The following is a 16,727-nucleotide window of genomic DNA, read 5'->3' on the forward strand; positions in this document are numbered from 1 at the left end:
TCATCTTCTTTGGATGGTGCAGAAAAAAATGGAATATACAAATATGTAATCATTATGCTGTACACCTGAAACTAACATGTCATGTGTCAATTATACTAAAAAAAAAATGGAGCGCATGGCAATTGTTCCGTACAGGGCATAGATAACCGTCTTGTGTGATTCCAAATCCCTTCTCCTAAACCCCTGGGCCAGAGGTGTTCGGGGACTCAGAGTTGTCCCATTAGAAGAGCACTATGGTGCATACAGTATATTTTAGGTAACACCCCAGCAGGGCCTGGGCAGCCCCCATAGTCAAACACATTAATACCTCTGCAATGAAATGCACAAATGTTCACATCAAGGGAATAAATAAAGCTATGAATAGCTTCCTGTTGGTTGGGGTCAGGTTTTGCCTCCAAATGAATTTGCCACCATCTTACAAAAGAACTTTGGATCTTCAGAACTTTTGTTAATTTCAGAATTCCAGATAAGGGGTGGGGGCCAGATCAGGATGGGGCTGGGGCTCGCCGGTTTGGCTATCTCCCTGCAGGGCACCCTGCACAATCCCTCCAGGCCCCCACTTGCTTTAATGCTCTGGGGTCTCCATCTTCCAACTCTTAATACCTTTTGGAAAAGGGGCCCCTATATTCCTTTTGCACAGAACCCCGCAAATCACGTGGCTGACCCTGCCTGTGTCCAGAACGAGGAGATCTGGCTCAAGGCAGTCACTCAGTACGTGCTGGTTGAACGAATGAATGAAACGTCCTCCTCATCTTGTCTGCTTTGCCCCTCCCTGATTTTCCATCAGCGTGGGGAACGGAGAACTAACCTTCATCAGGGTACTGAGTAGCCCACTCACTGGAGAGCCAAACGTCCATGCTGATTCTTGGGGCGCCCAGACCCACATTCAGAATCTCAGGGGGAGGCATATGAGTTCCTAACTTGCGCCCTGAATGATTCAGACCCACATGACATTGCAAACCAACTGTGTGGTCGTCTTGAGGGCAGCCTTGCTCTCTCTCCCTCCTTTCCTGGCTGTGTGATCTTGGGCAGGTTGCCAGACCTCTCTGAACTGTCTAAAATGGGCAAAGGGTTAACTCCTACCCTTGAGCCCTACCAGGCCAAATGTCTGGGAGCAAGCCCCTTCCTGCCAGTACGGGGAGTTCCCCGGGGACAGGCAGTCTTGTCTCTGAGTCTGCCTTGTTCCCCATGCACCCCAGCACCCAGTCTGTGGAGGGCTCAGGGAATATGTCCTGTGTGTGTGGATGGGAAGGCAGCATGGTCCCCCATCTCCCAGGGCTGCATGAGGGTGGGGGAGGGCATGCAGGAGGCACACAGTAGGTGCTGCAGAAGTGGAGGTGTCTTTGTTGGTCTCACACCCTCTTCCTGGGGCTGTGAGCCCTGCTAGGGGTGGAGGCCTGCAGGCTGGAGGCAGCGGCAGGAGGGAAGGAAGGCAGGGGCCAGGAGGATGGAGTCCAGGCACGTCCTGATACCAATTAAGGCGGCTCTGGCGCAGGGGGGGCCTCGGTCGGCATTTATCAGCCTGCCGGGAGGGGCTGGCAAGCTGTCCTCCGGCTGACAGATTAGACAGCGGACAATTAGGTTTCAGGCAGGCACTCTCTCTCTCTCTCTCCCTCTCTCTCTCTCTCTCTCTCTCTCTCTCTCTCTCTCTCTCTCTCACACACACACACACACACACACACACATCCCTTTCTCCATCAGTCTGTAAGGCCCGGTGACAGAGCCCAGCTGGGTCCCTGCCCAGCCCCCAGTTGTGGGGACAAAACAGATACAGAGCCCCCCCTCCCAAGGACTTGAGAAATGCCCCTCAGTGAGAATAACCAGGGAGCCTGTGACCCAACCCTCCCCTCACGAGGACCACGGCTCAAGACCCCGTCGTCTCCACCCCAAGCATCCCTTCCCACTGGGTCGAGAACCCAACGCACAGGATAGGACAGCAGTGATGGTGCTTTTGAAAGCTGGGGGAGGGGGTGGGGAACCTCAGCTGCCCAGGGACCCCTTCCTTCCCGGGAAAGAGCCCCTCCCCTTCCCCAGTCGGAAGCTCTGATTGCTGGGTCCCAGTGGAAGGAAGGTGAAGGCAAGGAAGGGGACTTTGAAGGACTTTGCAAACCCGGAGGGAAAATCCTCAAGATTCTAGAATGTTTTATACTGCAGGCTCTCTGGGATGAGTCGGGAACACTAGAAGGGAAGGAGGATGGCCTGAGTTTTTCTTTGGTAAAGGCAGGATCTGGAGGGACTGTCGGGCAGCTCTGACCCATACCAGTTAGTGGCATCGTTGTTACCCCAAGGCCAGGTCCAGAAATCTGGGTTCAGCCTCACCTCCCCACATCCCTCCCCCTCCACAGCTGTCATCATCAAGCCCCTTCCCGTTCCCTCCTAGAGGGCTTTCGTATCAGCCTTCTTCTCTCAGCCCCATGGCCACTACCCTTTGCCTGGAGACCCCCCTGACCCCTGGCCTCTGGTCTTTCCTTGTACTCCATTCTGCCCCGCAGCCGTACAGGACTCATCTAGAACACTCTCCGACCATGCCTCTCCCTGCATCAGGCCTCCCGGCTCCCAGCACCCCTGGGAGAGAGGCCAGCTCCCGGATGCACCCTCAGGCCGGGTCTCCCCACCTCCCTGCTCTGTTGGCCTCATTCACTCTTCACCCTCAGCCATGATCTTGTTTATTTATTTGGTTACTTGGTTGATGTTTCCTCCCATCCATCTCCCGCTGGAATGTAATTCAGGGGGTCAGAGGCCAGCTCCCTTTTGTTCACCTTTGTCAGCACCTGTCACCCGGCAGGGATGCTGGGCGGCTATAGAGAGAGTCAGGACACGAGGCCCGCCCAGGAGGGACACAGCCAATGACCGGCTGTTTCCCGAAGACCACAATTGCCTCACCCTCCACCCCTCTGCCAGAAATGCCCCTCAGCTGCCAGCTTCCACCCCCACTTCCAGCCTCGGCGTGGATGTCATTTCTTCCCGAAGGCTCCTGACTCTCCAGCTGCATCAGTCTCCAGCCCTGGGCTGATCTGAGCCTGGATGACCATCGAGGCAGTGTGGCCAGTTCACTTGTCTGCCTCTCCCATCGCATGGTGGGCTTCCTGGAGGCTCACTCACAGTGCCTGGCACACAGTAGGTGCTCAATAAATGTTGGTCTTCACAGGTGAATGAGCCCAGAATGCTGGCACTATCTCCAGCACAGCCCCTGCCTTCCTCTGGCCTGATCTCCCCTCTGCCTGGGGCTCTGAGGGTCCCAGGGCCAGAGTGGACGTAACCAGGCTGAGTGACACAGACAGAAAGTGCTCTGGGGACCCTGTAACTAGGGACTCTGCCCTGGAAAGGGGGCAAAGACTTCTGGGATGACTATGCTTTGAAGGGCAGGAGGACGGGTTGGGGCAGAAAAGAGGAGAATATGACTTTTACTAATGAAAAACTGCAAGCCGGACACCAGTGCTCTGGATGGGTTCCCTTGCTTTTTCCTTGTTACGACCTTTTGGATAAGCAGTTTTGCCCCCAGTCTTCAGATAACAGGTGGCCAAAGAGACCTGAAGCCACTTACCCAGGATCACACAGCTACATGCGGCACATCCAAATTCAAAGCCGGTGTGGCTGGTTCCAGGGGCCATGTCCTTGCTCCACCTAGTGTGCCAGGGACGACTGTCCATCCATCATGCCTGCGTCTGGGGACAGGTAACCTGCGTGAGCAAACGCCGGGCGGCTGGATGGAATCGTGGGGGCAGCAATTACCTAAGAAGGCTATGAGCACCAATTCCCCCACCCCAGAGGTCTGTAGTGAAAGCCAGAGGGAAGGTGGGTCAGTCACTCACTTGTCCCCTCTGTGCCTCAGTTTTCTTGTCTGTAAAATGGGGACATAATGGCTCCTGCTTCATACTGAGGATAAATGTCTCTAAAGTGCTCAGAACAGTGCCTGGCACAGAGAAAGCATCGTGTAAATGGTTTTAAATAAACAAATAGGGAATGTGGTAGGTCTGAGTCCAGGCAGAGGGGCAGAGGGGCAGAGAAGCCCCCGGGATGTCTCTGGACCGGGAGGGTCCACGGATCCTGGGGCAGCAGGAGGCAGGGATGCTGTGCTAGGGCTGGGGTGAGCGGTCATGGCTTTGCTTTCCCCAGCCAGAGGCCAAGGCAGATCCTTGGAGAGCCCTGGGAGGGCTCAGTGAGGCCACGAGATCTGAGGTCCATGGGCAGCCCCCTCCCCTGGACCTTGGAGGCTGAGCAGCAGGAAGGCTGCCCAGCACAGCGCCCTTCTGGATCCAGGCCAGGAGACGGAATAAGCGTTCTTCTCTCCTTCACCCAAATGGGCACACGAGCACACAGGCTCCTGGGTCACACCCCCAAGGAACTGAGAGGTGAGACAGTCTCCTGAAGATGAGTTATCTGGCCAGGGAGCAGGGCACGTCCCCCATCAGCATCCATCACAATTAAAATATAAAATCATACAGACACGCCGAGGCAGAGGGATGGCGACAGTTCACAAGGCTTTTGCTTTTCAGTTCTGCAAAACTGTCTGTGAGGCTTCGGTAAAACACTGCACCTCTCCGAGCCTCCATCTCCACACTTTGTGAAGGGGGTATCTTGTCATAGCCGGGCACTACACAGCTCAGGGAACCTCGGTGATTCTACCAGATGAAAGAAAAAGAATTTATCCTTTAAGAAAGCCCTACTGGGCTTACCCTGGTGGCACAGTGGTTAAGAATCCGCCTGCCAATGCAGGGGACAGGAGTTCGAGCCCTGGTCCGAGAAGATCCCATATGCCGCGGAGTAACTAAGTCCGTGCGCCACAACTACCGAAGCCCGCGCACCTAGAGCCCGTGCTCCGCAACAAGAGTAGCCAATGCAATGAGAAGCCTGAGCACCACAACGAAGAGTAGCCCCGCTCGCCGCAAACAGAGAAAGCCCGTGCAGCAATAAAGACCCAACGCAGCCAAAGATAAAAATTAATTAATTAATTAAAAAAATAAAAACGAAAGCCCTACTGATTTACTCTGTTAACTCCTCAGATGGGGAGGGAGCATTGCTAAGGCCAGGAGGATCAGTGACCTATACCCACTAGACCAAGGTCAGAGGCAGAATTTGAGGCCGTCAGATCCCCGAGAGGCCTGTGGCCAAGCCACCTGGCCCTCTGTGTGTCCCCGGGCCCAGAGCCCTCCCCTCCCCCCTGTCTCCAGACTTTGCTCCCAGTCTGGCAGGCCTGTCACCTCTGTTCTTTTCACCTCCCTGACCCTCACGACAGGCCCTCTCATTGCCTGAAAGGAGGAATTGCAGCCAGGAAGGCCAAGTTCCGTGGTACCTGAAAGTCCCCTCTTGGACTGTGGGTGTCATTCTTGCTTGATCACCAAACCCCCTTACACACACACCCCAAATACGGAGCCTCCACAAAGCCCCTTATTAAGAAATTGGGCAATTTCCTGCTAATTAAAACAAATACTATGCCACATTAAAGGCCAATTAATTTTCAGAGCTGCCAGGGAAACATCGCCTGGAAAATGTGCACCCCCGCCCCCTCAGCAAAGGGCAGCTGCGCAGCGCCAGCAGCAAGGGGAGGAGGCCCAGCATCACGGGCCTCCAGCGAGGGTGGGAAGGAAGGGATGGCCGGCTGTGGACCAGGCAGCAGGAGGGGCTGCCAGGTGGGGCTTCCCTTTCCTGCAGACACCCCGCTCACCTAGCCCAGGAGCTTTGGACACCATCCCTCCCCAGGAAACATAATCCCTAAAACCAAGTCTCCCAAGCCCACAACCAAAGGCAAGCATTTTCTCCATAACGGGTATCCTTAGTTTGTGAAAAATATGGGATCTGGAAGGCTTGTGATCACCAGGCCCTGTACCCCTAAGTTATCTCACTGAGCCCCACAGCAGTCACTGGAGGGAGGTGCCATTGTCCCCATTTTGAAGATGAGCAAGTTGAGGTCCAGAGTCAGCAAGTCCCTCCCCTGAGGTCACAGCTTCCAGAGGCAGAGCCGGATATCTGTCCGGTCCCCCATGACGATACCCAGACAAACCTGCAGTGGCTCCTTTGACACTGAGGATTTTCCCATAACATAAAAAAGGGCGGGGGGATGACCACATCTGCATAAAAACAAATTTCATCGGCTGCATTTGTTCAAGGTGAGGCTTACCTGCTCCTGAATCATAAGAAAGCACCGGTTTACTGAGAGTTTAGTCCGTGCCAGGAGGCCTTTTAGGCCCTGTACAGTTGTCAGCTCACTGAATCCTCACTAGCACGTGAGGTTCAGAGAGGTTAGGTAATGTGCCCAAGGCCACACAGCCCGCCCATGTCTTAGCCATGGACATCTGTCTTTAAGGTCCAAGTTTTTCTATTTCCTCAAGGTCAAAGCCAAGGTCTGTAGGTCTTCTCCTCTCCTGGTAGGGCAGTGAGTTACAGAAAAAAAACCCACTGGGTTCACCCTGTCACTTCAGACACACCCCTTTCCCTCCCTGGGCCTCAGCTCTCTCATCTGCCAAATGGACTTGGTTCAGTTTGAGCATCCTGCAGAGGCCCTCGGTCTGGGGGAGGTGGCTGGGAGTACAGCATCCAGCCAGACGGTAGAAACAACCAATCCTCTGCCAGGATAGGGAGACCTGGCTGCCTTGCCGTGAGCGGCAGAAAGAGGCCTAGTGGCCAGACAGGGACACAGTGAGAACAGTGGGGACAAGAGCCCAGGCAGGGCTGGCCACAGAGCACCCCCCGCCCGGCGGCCCCCGCACTGCAGACAGCTCACGGGGCAGTGAGGGGGCATCCTCTCTGACCCCAGCAGCTCCAGTAGGACCTGGGTGGGTATCTGTTGCCCATCTACCCCCTGTTCTCCATTCCCCCCCACTCAATCCCGGAGATCAGTCGCTCTGCCAGGCCAGGAGTAGAAGGCCGTGGAGATAAGCAGGGGAGGGGCTAGGAGAGGTGCAGGGGCTGGGGTGGGACGGCGCGTGGTGGGGGGGCCCTCTGACCCTCCCCCTTGTGCTGAGCTCTAACTTGGAGGCCCCAGCATTTCATAGAAACTTCTCCCATGGGAATCATCAGAGAGGCGCTCCGGCCTCCTGCTTCTCTTTGATAAGGGAGAAGAGACGCAGGAGCGGGGAGGGGTCTGCTTCTGCTGTGAGTGCTCACAGCTTGGGGATGGGCTGTAGCAGGAGAGCCAGGTGGGAGGGAAACACGGACGCCACACGGGCAATGGCCACGGGGCCGCATGTGCACAGAACTCTGAATGCATAGAGGAGGCCGAGCAACTCGCCGGGAGGGTGGTTCCCAGAGCAACTGACAACGGACTGGGGTCTGAAAGCAGCGTGGAGAGGAAAGGGCGCTCCTGACAGAGGGCACAGCACGAGCAAAGGCCCGGCGGCCTGACATGAAAGAACATGGCATGCTGGGAGGACAGAGCAGCTCGGTGTAGTCAGTGGAGTCCAGTGGCTGGAGCTGATGAGATGTGAGAGGCAGACCTGGCTTCGTGCGGTCAAGGCCTTCTGTGTCCTGCTCTGCCAAGTCTTCGAGTCGATAATGGTAACAATGCTATCTGCTATCGAACAGTTATAATGTGTCCAGCACCACGCTAAGTTCATCACAAGCACCGAGGCTCACTGACTCCTCCAACGATCCCGTTACGTGAATACTATTATCATCCCCATTGACAGATGAGGTAACCGAGACCCAGAGAGGTTAGGTAAGTGGCTGATGGTCACACAGCTGATAATGGCTGGTCTGGGACTTGGATCCAGGCTCCCAGTTCTCACCCAGCAGCATGTGCTACCTCTAAGGAGTTCGTACTTCACCTTAACGCAACTGGGAACCACGAGGGATTTTAAAGGGGAGTGGGTGGGTCATACAGTCTTGATGCTCCGAACCCCCGAGTCAGGCTTGTGAAGACTTGGCAGGTCTGTTTTCTTGGTCCACTGGTGGCTACACGCCTTCCAGGGATCTGCCCCTGTCTTCCTTCTGCACTTTGCTAAACACTGGGGTTTGGCCTGAGTCTTCTGCCACAGCTCACTATCCCTGGGGCTGGGGGGGCCGTCACTGCCAGGGACACAGACTCCCACCAGTCAGGGGTCTCAGCCCCTCCAACCCTCCCTGGGTCCCCACATTGCCCACTCTCTTCCTTCTTTCCTTCCTCACTCAGGGATGGCATCTATGGGGTGCACCTGGGACGTGACCCACAGTGGAGCTGAACAACCCTCAGAATGAACCCAGCAGAGGTGGCCTCCCCTCGGGTGCTGTAGCAGCCCCACGCCCCTTCCCCACTTCCTTCCCAGCCTCCAGCTGCCGTCGGAGGGGTAGGGTCTCGGACACTGCCAAGAGTACTGGAGAGTTCCTTTCCACCATCTTGCCTCCAGAGGTTCTCTTTCATTCTCTCCCTCACCCCACACCGGCCAAGGGCCTCAGCATTACAGACATCAGACGACAGCAGATTTGGGAAACCCTTCAGGATTTGCCCTGTCTGTCCTCCTTATTGTGCACGTGGAGAAGCTGAGTTCCAGACAAGGACAGTCAGCAGAGCAGCTGGGGACCGGCTTTGCTGGGCTCCTGGTCTCCCACCCTGCCACGCATTTACTGACAGCCCTGTGTTTTCACGTAGGGGAATCTCACATTTGATCCTCACGTCCACTCAGAGCAGGAGGAGTTCAAACAGGAAGACTGGGCTGTCCTGCTCTAGCTCCTTCTGTCTCTAAAAATGCAGAGTCTCCTATCAGCATCTGTAAAAAGAGGCAGGCAGTAGGTCAATGACTTGCCCAAGTTTGTGTACCAGGCTAGTCACAGTCAAAAGGGTCTCCTGTCTGAGGTTCTTCCTGTTCTTCAGTGTTAAGACTGGCAAATATGCTGGTCTTGCTTCCCTTTCTGTGCTCATGGCAGACATGACTAATTGATCACAGCACTCTTTCCCTATAAGCCTCAGAATCCTTCTCAACACAGGCTTCTCAACACAGGCTTTACCAAGTGTGGAGTTGGCAATCAAGGTGACACCTGTTCACCACTCTTCCTAGCTTTTAGGTCTAGTCTGATCTTGTATCTGTCCTAGTACCTGGCCTGGGGCCCAGTACACGGCACAGGTCACAGTGATAAACATTTGTTGAGTGAGTGAGTGAATAAATGGTGACTGTTGAATGAATAACACCTCCCAAAGCCAGTCCCCCTAGACCAGCTCCCTTCATTGTAACAACATGACCATAACAATAATAGCAATGACCCCAACATCTGAGGTTGCCTGAGTCCTCTAAGGCTCTTCAACTGAGATGAGGGACCACCTGGGAAGTCATCTCCCTTGGCCACACGTCACCTGGTCTCCTGCCTCCTGCCCCAGCCCCCCAGCCCCCCAGCCCCCCAGCTCCAGCTTGTCTTTCAGTCTCTGGGTCAGTTAAAGTAGACCTGGGCCTCCATCTGGGGACTTGAAGGGTGTTGAGGGCAGGTCCTAGGGACTAGGGTGGGAACAAGTTAATTAGAAGTTTCCTCATCCTGCTTGGAATTTTAGAATTGCAGAATAGGGGAGATCACAGGGCCCTTATCTGTACAGGTTGGAAGAGAGTGGCCCTCTGGGGGGGGGGTGACCTGCCCAAGGTCACCCAGAGAGTTTGGCTGAGGTGGGTCTGCAGAGCCCAGTGTCAGAGTCCCCACGATGCCCTCTCATCTCCTGGCATCCTGTGCGTGCATAGTTAGTTGTTTATTTTATGTCTTTTTTAGAATTTGAGGCCCTTGGAGGGAGGGACCCTAGGCAACTAATGTAAGGTTTGGCTTAAGATGGGTGCTCAATAAACAATGGATGAATGTAAGGAAGGAGGAAAGGAAGGAAGGAAAGAACGAACGAAGAGTGGGAGGGAGAGTGGGAGGGAGGAAGGAAGTGAGTGAATGAGTACGTGGGTGGATGGGTTGGTGGAAGGATGGAGAGAAGGATGGGAGGGAGGAAGGACATGTGGATGGATGGACGGATGGACGGAAGGGCAGGTGGATGGATGGACGGATGGATGGATGGATGGAAGGGCAGGTGGATGGGTGGGTGGGTGACTGGATGGATAAAAGGAAGAAAGAAAGGGTGGAATGAGTGATCGGTGACCGTCCCCTGCATGGGAGGCATCCAGTGACTCAGGGTGAGAGGACTGACTTTGACACAAGAGCAGGCAGTTCGCCCATGGCCCCTCCCCCTCACCAGCATTTTCATTAGGACCCGTCTACTGCACCTGGCTCCTTGGTCCCTGCCCCGGGAAGATACAGATGCCTCTGCTGGCTTCATTAAGGACCTATTAACCCAGTGTCTCTCATGCCTGGGTTATAGAAGCAGCTCTGAGCAGGGCTAACGATGCTTGTCACTGCAGACCTTGGTGGAGAGCCCCACGGGGGCTCCAGTGGGGAGGGCCAGGAACCCGGGGTTACATCAAGGGTTTTAGAGCCGCACAGACCTGCCTGGTTTAATCCCAGTTCCTCTGCTAATTGGCTATGTGGCCTTGGGCAACTCACTTCCCTTCTCGTGCATCGCAGGTTTCTCACCTGTAAAATGGGGTAATAATGTGCTTGTTTGAAAATTCATTGAGCTAATGCATGACATCACCCAGCACGGAGTAAGCGCTCGCTACAACCAGGGACATCCTGAGGACCCTCTGGGAGCTGCGAGGGGAGGAGCGCTCATTACACATCGGCCATCTGGTGGGACAGGCAGGTGCTGTGACCGTCCTGAATTTATGGAAGAGGAAACCGAGGGTACCCGGATGATTAAGTGCTTGGCCAAAGCCTCACTGCCTGGAAGGGACAGGGCCAGGATTCAAATGGAGGCAGTGGACGCCACAACTGAGCCATTTCCTGCCTGGCTACAGAGTGGGAACAAAGCCTGGGGCGGGTGGGGTGCCTCTCCCACCAGTGCCTTGAAGCCGCAGCACAGCAGAGGGGAGGAGGAGCTGGGACAATAACGGAGATGTATGGCTTCCAGCCCGATCAACTGCACCATCTGGATGCCACACGTCCACCTGGAAGTATAAGGGACCCCAGCACTTCCGTATAAATGGAGCAGGGAGGGACAAAAACAGTGGGAGAACTGGTGTGAGCTGCCAGGTTGACCGCAGGGCCTGTGTGGGGCCCACGTGGCTCTCCTAAAGCAGATGTACCCCTGAGGGTATCTCCCACCGAAAGGGCTGGGTCCCTACCAGTCTCAGGAGAGCCAGAATGGCTGAAGCCCAGGACGCAGATGCAGAAGGAGGGCTGTGGTCCGAGCCACAGAAAAGGTCAGAGGATGAGCAGGAAGGTGGGGAGAATGGTAGTGATACAAACAACCCAAAGCTTGATCTCGGGGTGCAGGACAATCTGACCAACTTTGCGTTCCGGACCACCTTCTAGCTGGGTAATCCCCAGCAAGTGATTTCACCTCTCTAAGGCTCTGTCCTCTCACCTGTGAAACTGAGATCATCATGGTCCTAACCTCTCAGTGTTGTCTGAAGGCTAAATTAGATAAGGAAATGCACAGACCTTGGGGTAGTGCCTGGCACAGAATAAGTTCCAGCAGTGGTGGTTGTGATTATTATCTTCCCATTTGCCAGATGGGAAGACTGAGGCCTCAAGAAGGTAAGTGACTTGCCTCAGATTGTATAGTTTGTTGGTGGCAGAGCTTGTGCCAAAGATGGACCTCAGGGCCCAAGGCCGCAATCCCGAGTCATACCAGGGAGAGTGGTAAATCTCTTCCAGCTCCAATAAGAGCTGCCATGTTCTGAGCACCTACTCTGTGCCTGGCGCCGTGCTAAGAGCTTTTATGCATAACTTAATGGAACCGTCACAACTTACGAGGTAGGCACAGCATTGTCCTTATTGTCCAGAGCTACAAGCTTTGGGGGGGCCAAGGCAGTTCACCACCAGGACTGGTTCTGAAGCCCTGGTTCTCAGCACACGCTACTACCCTCTGAACAGAGGCGGCAGCCTGTCTTTATTGTACCAACTGCTCCTAGCTCCCTTCTGTGTATTTCTTTCCTCCTCCAAGAAGAAGAGGGATAAATATGATGGTAAGTCGGCCATGGTGGACCTGAAGTGTTTTGATCATCAGTCAAGCCTCCCCTCCAGGGCTGAGGCCCCTCTCCCGCATATCAAAAGAGGGAGGGAAGAGGGGGCAAGGAACATCAGTCCAGCCCCTCCCACTCTCCTTAGCTCTGCCCACGCTGAGTGGCCAGAAACCCATCAGCCTGCACAAGGCCACACTGGGGAAGGAGGCTGGATGGTGGTGGGGTGGGGAGGAGATTTGAAGCAGCAAGTCCCCCCTCTGCGTGCACACGCGCTCCCTACATGCCCATCTGGTCAGCCTGGATGCTGAAAATCTAAGTCAGCCCCATACAAAAAACATAAGCTTCTCATTTCCATTATAGAAAACCTCAGAGACCTGGGCTGCTCCGCTTGCCTTCTCTTTTGGCCAATGTGGCCAGGGCAGGGCCTGGAGAAATGACAGAGGTCCTGGCCAGGGGAGACAGGTTCGAGTCCTTGGCCTGGGCCCTCGCTGGGGCCATACCCTAGGGAGCAGCCCAGAGAGCCTGGCACCCACTGACAGCCCCCGGCCTGCCAGGAGCTGTGCCAGATGGGGAGGCTCTGGCTTCTGGCCTCCGCCTCAGCACACAGGCCCCCTGACTTGTCCTCCTGGGACCTCCTGGCCTGTCCATCCGAGATGACCCTTCCTCCTTCCCCACAGAAGCCCAGACCTCTGACCCTTATTAAAAACAAACAAAATCTGGAGAGAAAAAAATCCTGCACAAACAGCCTCAGAGATGTTCATGTCCCTTCCCTCCCCCCAACACACACACACACACACACACACACACACACACACACACACACACACACACACACACACACACACACACACACACACACTCTCTCTCTCTCTCTCTCTCTCTCTCTCTCTCTCTCTCTCTCTCTCTCTCTCTCTCTCTCTCTCTGCCTCAGACGTGCAAGGCTGCAGCCAGGCTTCCACATAAACAAGTTGTTGCCGGGTGGCTTTTGTTTATGAAACATTTAGGTTTCCCTCAACTTTTTTTTTTTTTTGGTGGGGTGAAGGGCAGGGGGTGGACTGTTTCATAGTTTTCTGGTGAACAGAGTGGAGAGGGAGCCTGGGGTTTGGCAGGACTTTTATTTCTCCCTCTGTGATCTCTGCGGGTTAGAATCTGGGGAAGGTGATATGAGGGGAAAGGGAGTAGGCAACACAGAGGTGGGGGGGACCTCTGGGCATCACCTGGAAGAAGTCCCCCCTCTCCCGATGGGGAGGTCAAGCTCAGAGAGGGCTTCAGGCAGCCAAGGTCAGTCCCGGGGCCTAGTTAGACCATCCCAGGCCCGGCCTCCGGGAGGGCAGGGCCAGTGTACCGCGTCCCCTCGACATCCCGCACGCGACCCAGCGCCTAGCGCTCAGAAAACATTTGGGACGGCAGGCTGACGTGTCCCTCCCCCTCGGCACCCCGCCTTCAACGCCTGGAAACCAGCGAATCCGCCAGGAACAAAGGCGGGGCTGCTTTACAAAGGCAAACAGCAAACACTTTTGCTTTTTTTTTTTTTTTTCCACCCAAGCCGGCGGTCAGGCAGGTTTGGGGTCCGGGCGGCGCCGGGACTGCGGCGGCTGCTCCCCCGTCCGTCGCGCGGGGCCTGCCCAGGGCGCATGCGCGGGCCGGGGCGCGGGCGGCCGCCGCCGCCCGCGCAGCCTCGCTCTGGGGTCTCCGTGGCAACGGGCTCGCGGGGGGAGGGGCCGGGCGCACTGGCCGCGGCGGCTGCTATTTCTGCCGCTTCCTGTTCCTCGCGGCCACGTCGCCATGGCAACGGTGTTACTCACCGCGGCCGCTTCCCGGCTCGGCTGGCGCGCGTGACCCCGGTCGCCCGCGCCCCCTCGTCTCTCACTTGCTGTGCTCCCGCTCTCCCCACGGCGTTCTCCCCCTCCGGCACGGGGCCCCCTCCCGCGCGCCCCCGGTTTCCCCTCCTCCCAGCCCCGCCCCGCTCTGCCGGTGCCCGCGGCCGGGGAGCTAGAGAGGGAGGGAGATTGATGGGGGACGCCTATTAAGAAACATTGTAACCGTTTCCGTTTTTATTACGTTGACAAGGGAGCGTTATTTACTGTTATTGTTTGCCGAGCTGGCCGCGCCGGAGCGCGGGCAGCCTACCGGGAGCTCACCTTTCGGGCGGTCCCGGGGAAGTCGCGGGTGGGAACGGGAGGCGGGCGCTGGGCAGAGATCGGGGGCGGCGAGGGGGCGCCCCGGGCAGCCCCGGCCCGTGGGGTTCTCTCCTCGCTCCTTCCCCCAGCCAGCCCGGCTGACCCCCTCGCGGGCCGTGTTTTCGCGGGGAGAGACTGCAGAGGCCGGGTGACTCGTGCTGAAGGAGAAAGGCAACAAAAAATAAAAAAGGAACAGATGACTTCATTCTCGGGAAGGCTCCGTCCTACGTGGACCAATTTCCTGGGGACTTTGGTGGAACGGCCCCGCTGCCGCTGGAAGCACTCAAAACTAAACCAGATGAAGACCAGAAAATTCTCAGCCTTGTCTGAGCCCAGCAAGGGCCGGCTGGCGGCGCGTGAGCCCTGGGTGTGCCCGGGAGGAGGGCCGAATTCTTCCACCGGCCTGGGGCTTGGCTTCCAACAAACCGCCCCAGTTAGACTCCTGTACCCTGAGAGGGTGAGCAACTGGCCCAAGGTCACACAGCCAGTTTTCATTCTGCTCAAACACCTGCGGGGACAAAACCAGCAGAGGCAGGGTAGCAGAGCCAGTGCTTGGACTCAGGGCCTTGGAAGAGGGTGAGGCTCAGCTGGAGGCCCGGCGAGGGGAGATTAACTCGGCGGGTGTAAACCCCGGCTGGTCTGACTCCGGCTTACCCCACCGGGAGCCCTCAACTTGGGGGGTTTGTCTGGGGTGTGTCCAAGGGGATCAGATGGGCCTGAAGGATGCCCCACCCCCGAAGTCCCTGCTGGGATGTTAATCTCACCTGCTAATTAAAGTTTGCAATTCTGTCCCTAACTTAACTCCCCACTCTTGAATAATTATTAGCTGAAATGCACAGTTGTGCTCTGGACAGAGAAGCAGAGGAAAAAGGCCTGAGTTCACACTATAAAAAGGACTTTAAAAAAATGTTTATACTTGTAAACAAACGACTCCTAATGAACAGACCAGGTTGTGGAAACTGAACTTTCAGAGACTTTCCTCAGGCTGTTTTGTGTTGGTTTTTTTTTTCCCCTTCCAAGGGCAGGAGACTTGGGGCTTGGTCACTGCAGCCTCTCCCAGTCTCTTGGCCTTAGTTGATCAACAAGGGCTTTTCTGGCCCCAGGATGGTTTCTGCATACTCTCTGGAGTCTAGCGTGAGGGCCAGTTCCCCATTAAGGCCTCTGGGTGTGGGGTGTGGCAGCAAAATCAAGTTATCTTCAGCTGTGTTCCCAGCATCCACGCAGAGCTCTCAGCTTCGGAGCCCTCCCTGAACGTATGAACCAAAAGTCTTGAGCTCCAAGAGAAGACTGTACCCGCACCCCCTGGTCCCTCCTCAGCAGCTTGCTGGCAGCCTGGTGGTATGGGAAGGCAGAGGGAAAGGTGGGAAAACAGCCCTGCCCTTCCCATCTCTATCACCAGCACTTGCTGCCAGACTTCCAAGCAAACCCACCTCTGGCAGTAGGTAGCAGGTTTAGAGAGTTGAGGTGGTGTGAGAGTCATACCCATGGGCAGCGTTTGAATAGAACTGAGTTGTCAGATGACACCCAGCATCACAGAACTTCAGAGCTGGGAGGATCTTGGAGATTATCCATGCCAACTGCTTTCCTGTTTTACAGATGGGCAAACTGAGGCCCAGAGAGGGGAAGAGACCTGACTACTACTAACTAGTGGCAGAGCCTAGACCAGAACCCAGGGGCCTTGCCTCCCATTCGGGTGCTCATTGCCCCACTCTGATTCTTCTGTGGAATTATCTGTACGATCAGAAGTTCAGGAACAGGGTGGGGGTGGGGCAGGACAACTATGGTGAGGCAGGAGGCACTGAAGTCAGATTGCCTGGGTTTTAAGGGAGACCTCAGACAAGGGAATTCTTCTCTCTGAGCCTCAATTTCCTCATGTGTTAAATGGGGATAATAACAGTACCTGCCCTACCTTTGTCTTAAGGAATAAAAGAGATGGTACAGGAAAAGCACCTGGACTAAGGCCTGGTACATACTAGTACTTAACTGATGTTGGCAATGATGCTTTTGGCAGTGGTGATGCTGGTGGTTGTAGTGGGTTGAATGGTGGCCCCCGCAAAAGATATGTCCCCATCCTCATCCCTGGAACCTGTGAATGTGACCTTATATGGAGAAAGGTTCTTTGTAGATGTTAAGGATATTGAGATCTGCTCATCCTAGATTACCCAGGTGGGCCTCAATGTCATCACAAGTGTCCTTATAGGAGACAGAAGGCAAGACACAGAAGAGGAAAAGGCCACATGCAGGCTGAGGCAGAGATGCGACTGATGCAGCCACAAGCGGAGGAACACCCGGAGCCACCAGAAACTGGAATAGAAAGGGAGGATTCTTCCCAGAGTCTCGGGAGGGAACACAGCCCTGCTGGCACCTTGATTTTGGCATTCTGGCCTGCAGAACTCAGAATGATCTTGTTTTAAGCCACCAGGTTTGTGGTGATTTGTTATGCAGCCACAGGAAACTCATACAGTGGTGATGCTGGCTTTGATGCCACAGTGATGACGATGGTGGTGAAGGTGATGCTGATAGTGACTGCCTAATAAAGTATCACAAACTGGGTTCTAGGGAAGGAACCATTCCCGGCCTCTCTCCTGGC

At 55.5% G+C, this 16,727-nt stretch overlaps 1 long non-coding RNA gene across 1 annotated transcript; it reads right to left on the bottom strand.

Annotated features, from left to right (window-relative positions):
* Positions 1–3,050: 3,050 nt before the first annotated feature.
* LOC308618679 lies at positions 3,051–15,301 on the bottom strand. Its single transcript, XR_014016058.1, has 3 exons — positions 14,099–15,301; positions 8,575–8,681; positions 3,051–4,622 (listed from the first exon to the last, which is right to left on the bottom strand). It is a non-coding gene; the product is annotated as an uncharacterized lncRNA (long non-coding RNA).
* Between the last annotated feature and the right edge of the window lie 1,426 nt (positions 15,302–16,727).

This window comes from Mesoplodon bidens (genome assembly GCF_964165515.1).
Source record: "Mesoplodon bidens genome assembly, chromosome: 6".
In the NCBI taxonomy this organism is placed as follows: Eukaryota; Metazoa; Chordata; class Mammalia; order Artiodactyla; family Ziphiidae; genus Mesoplodon; species Mesoplodon bidens.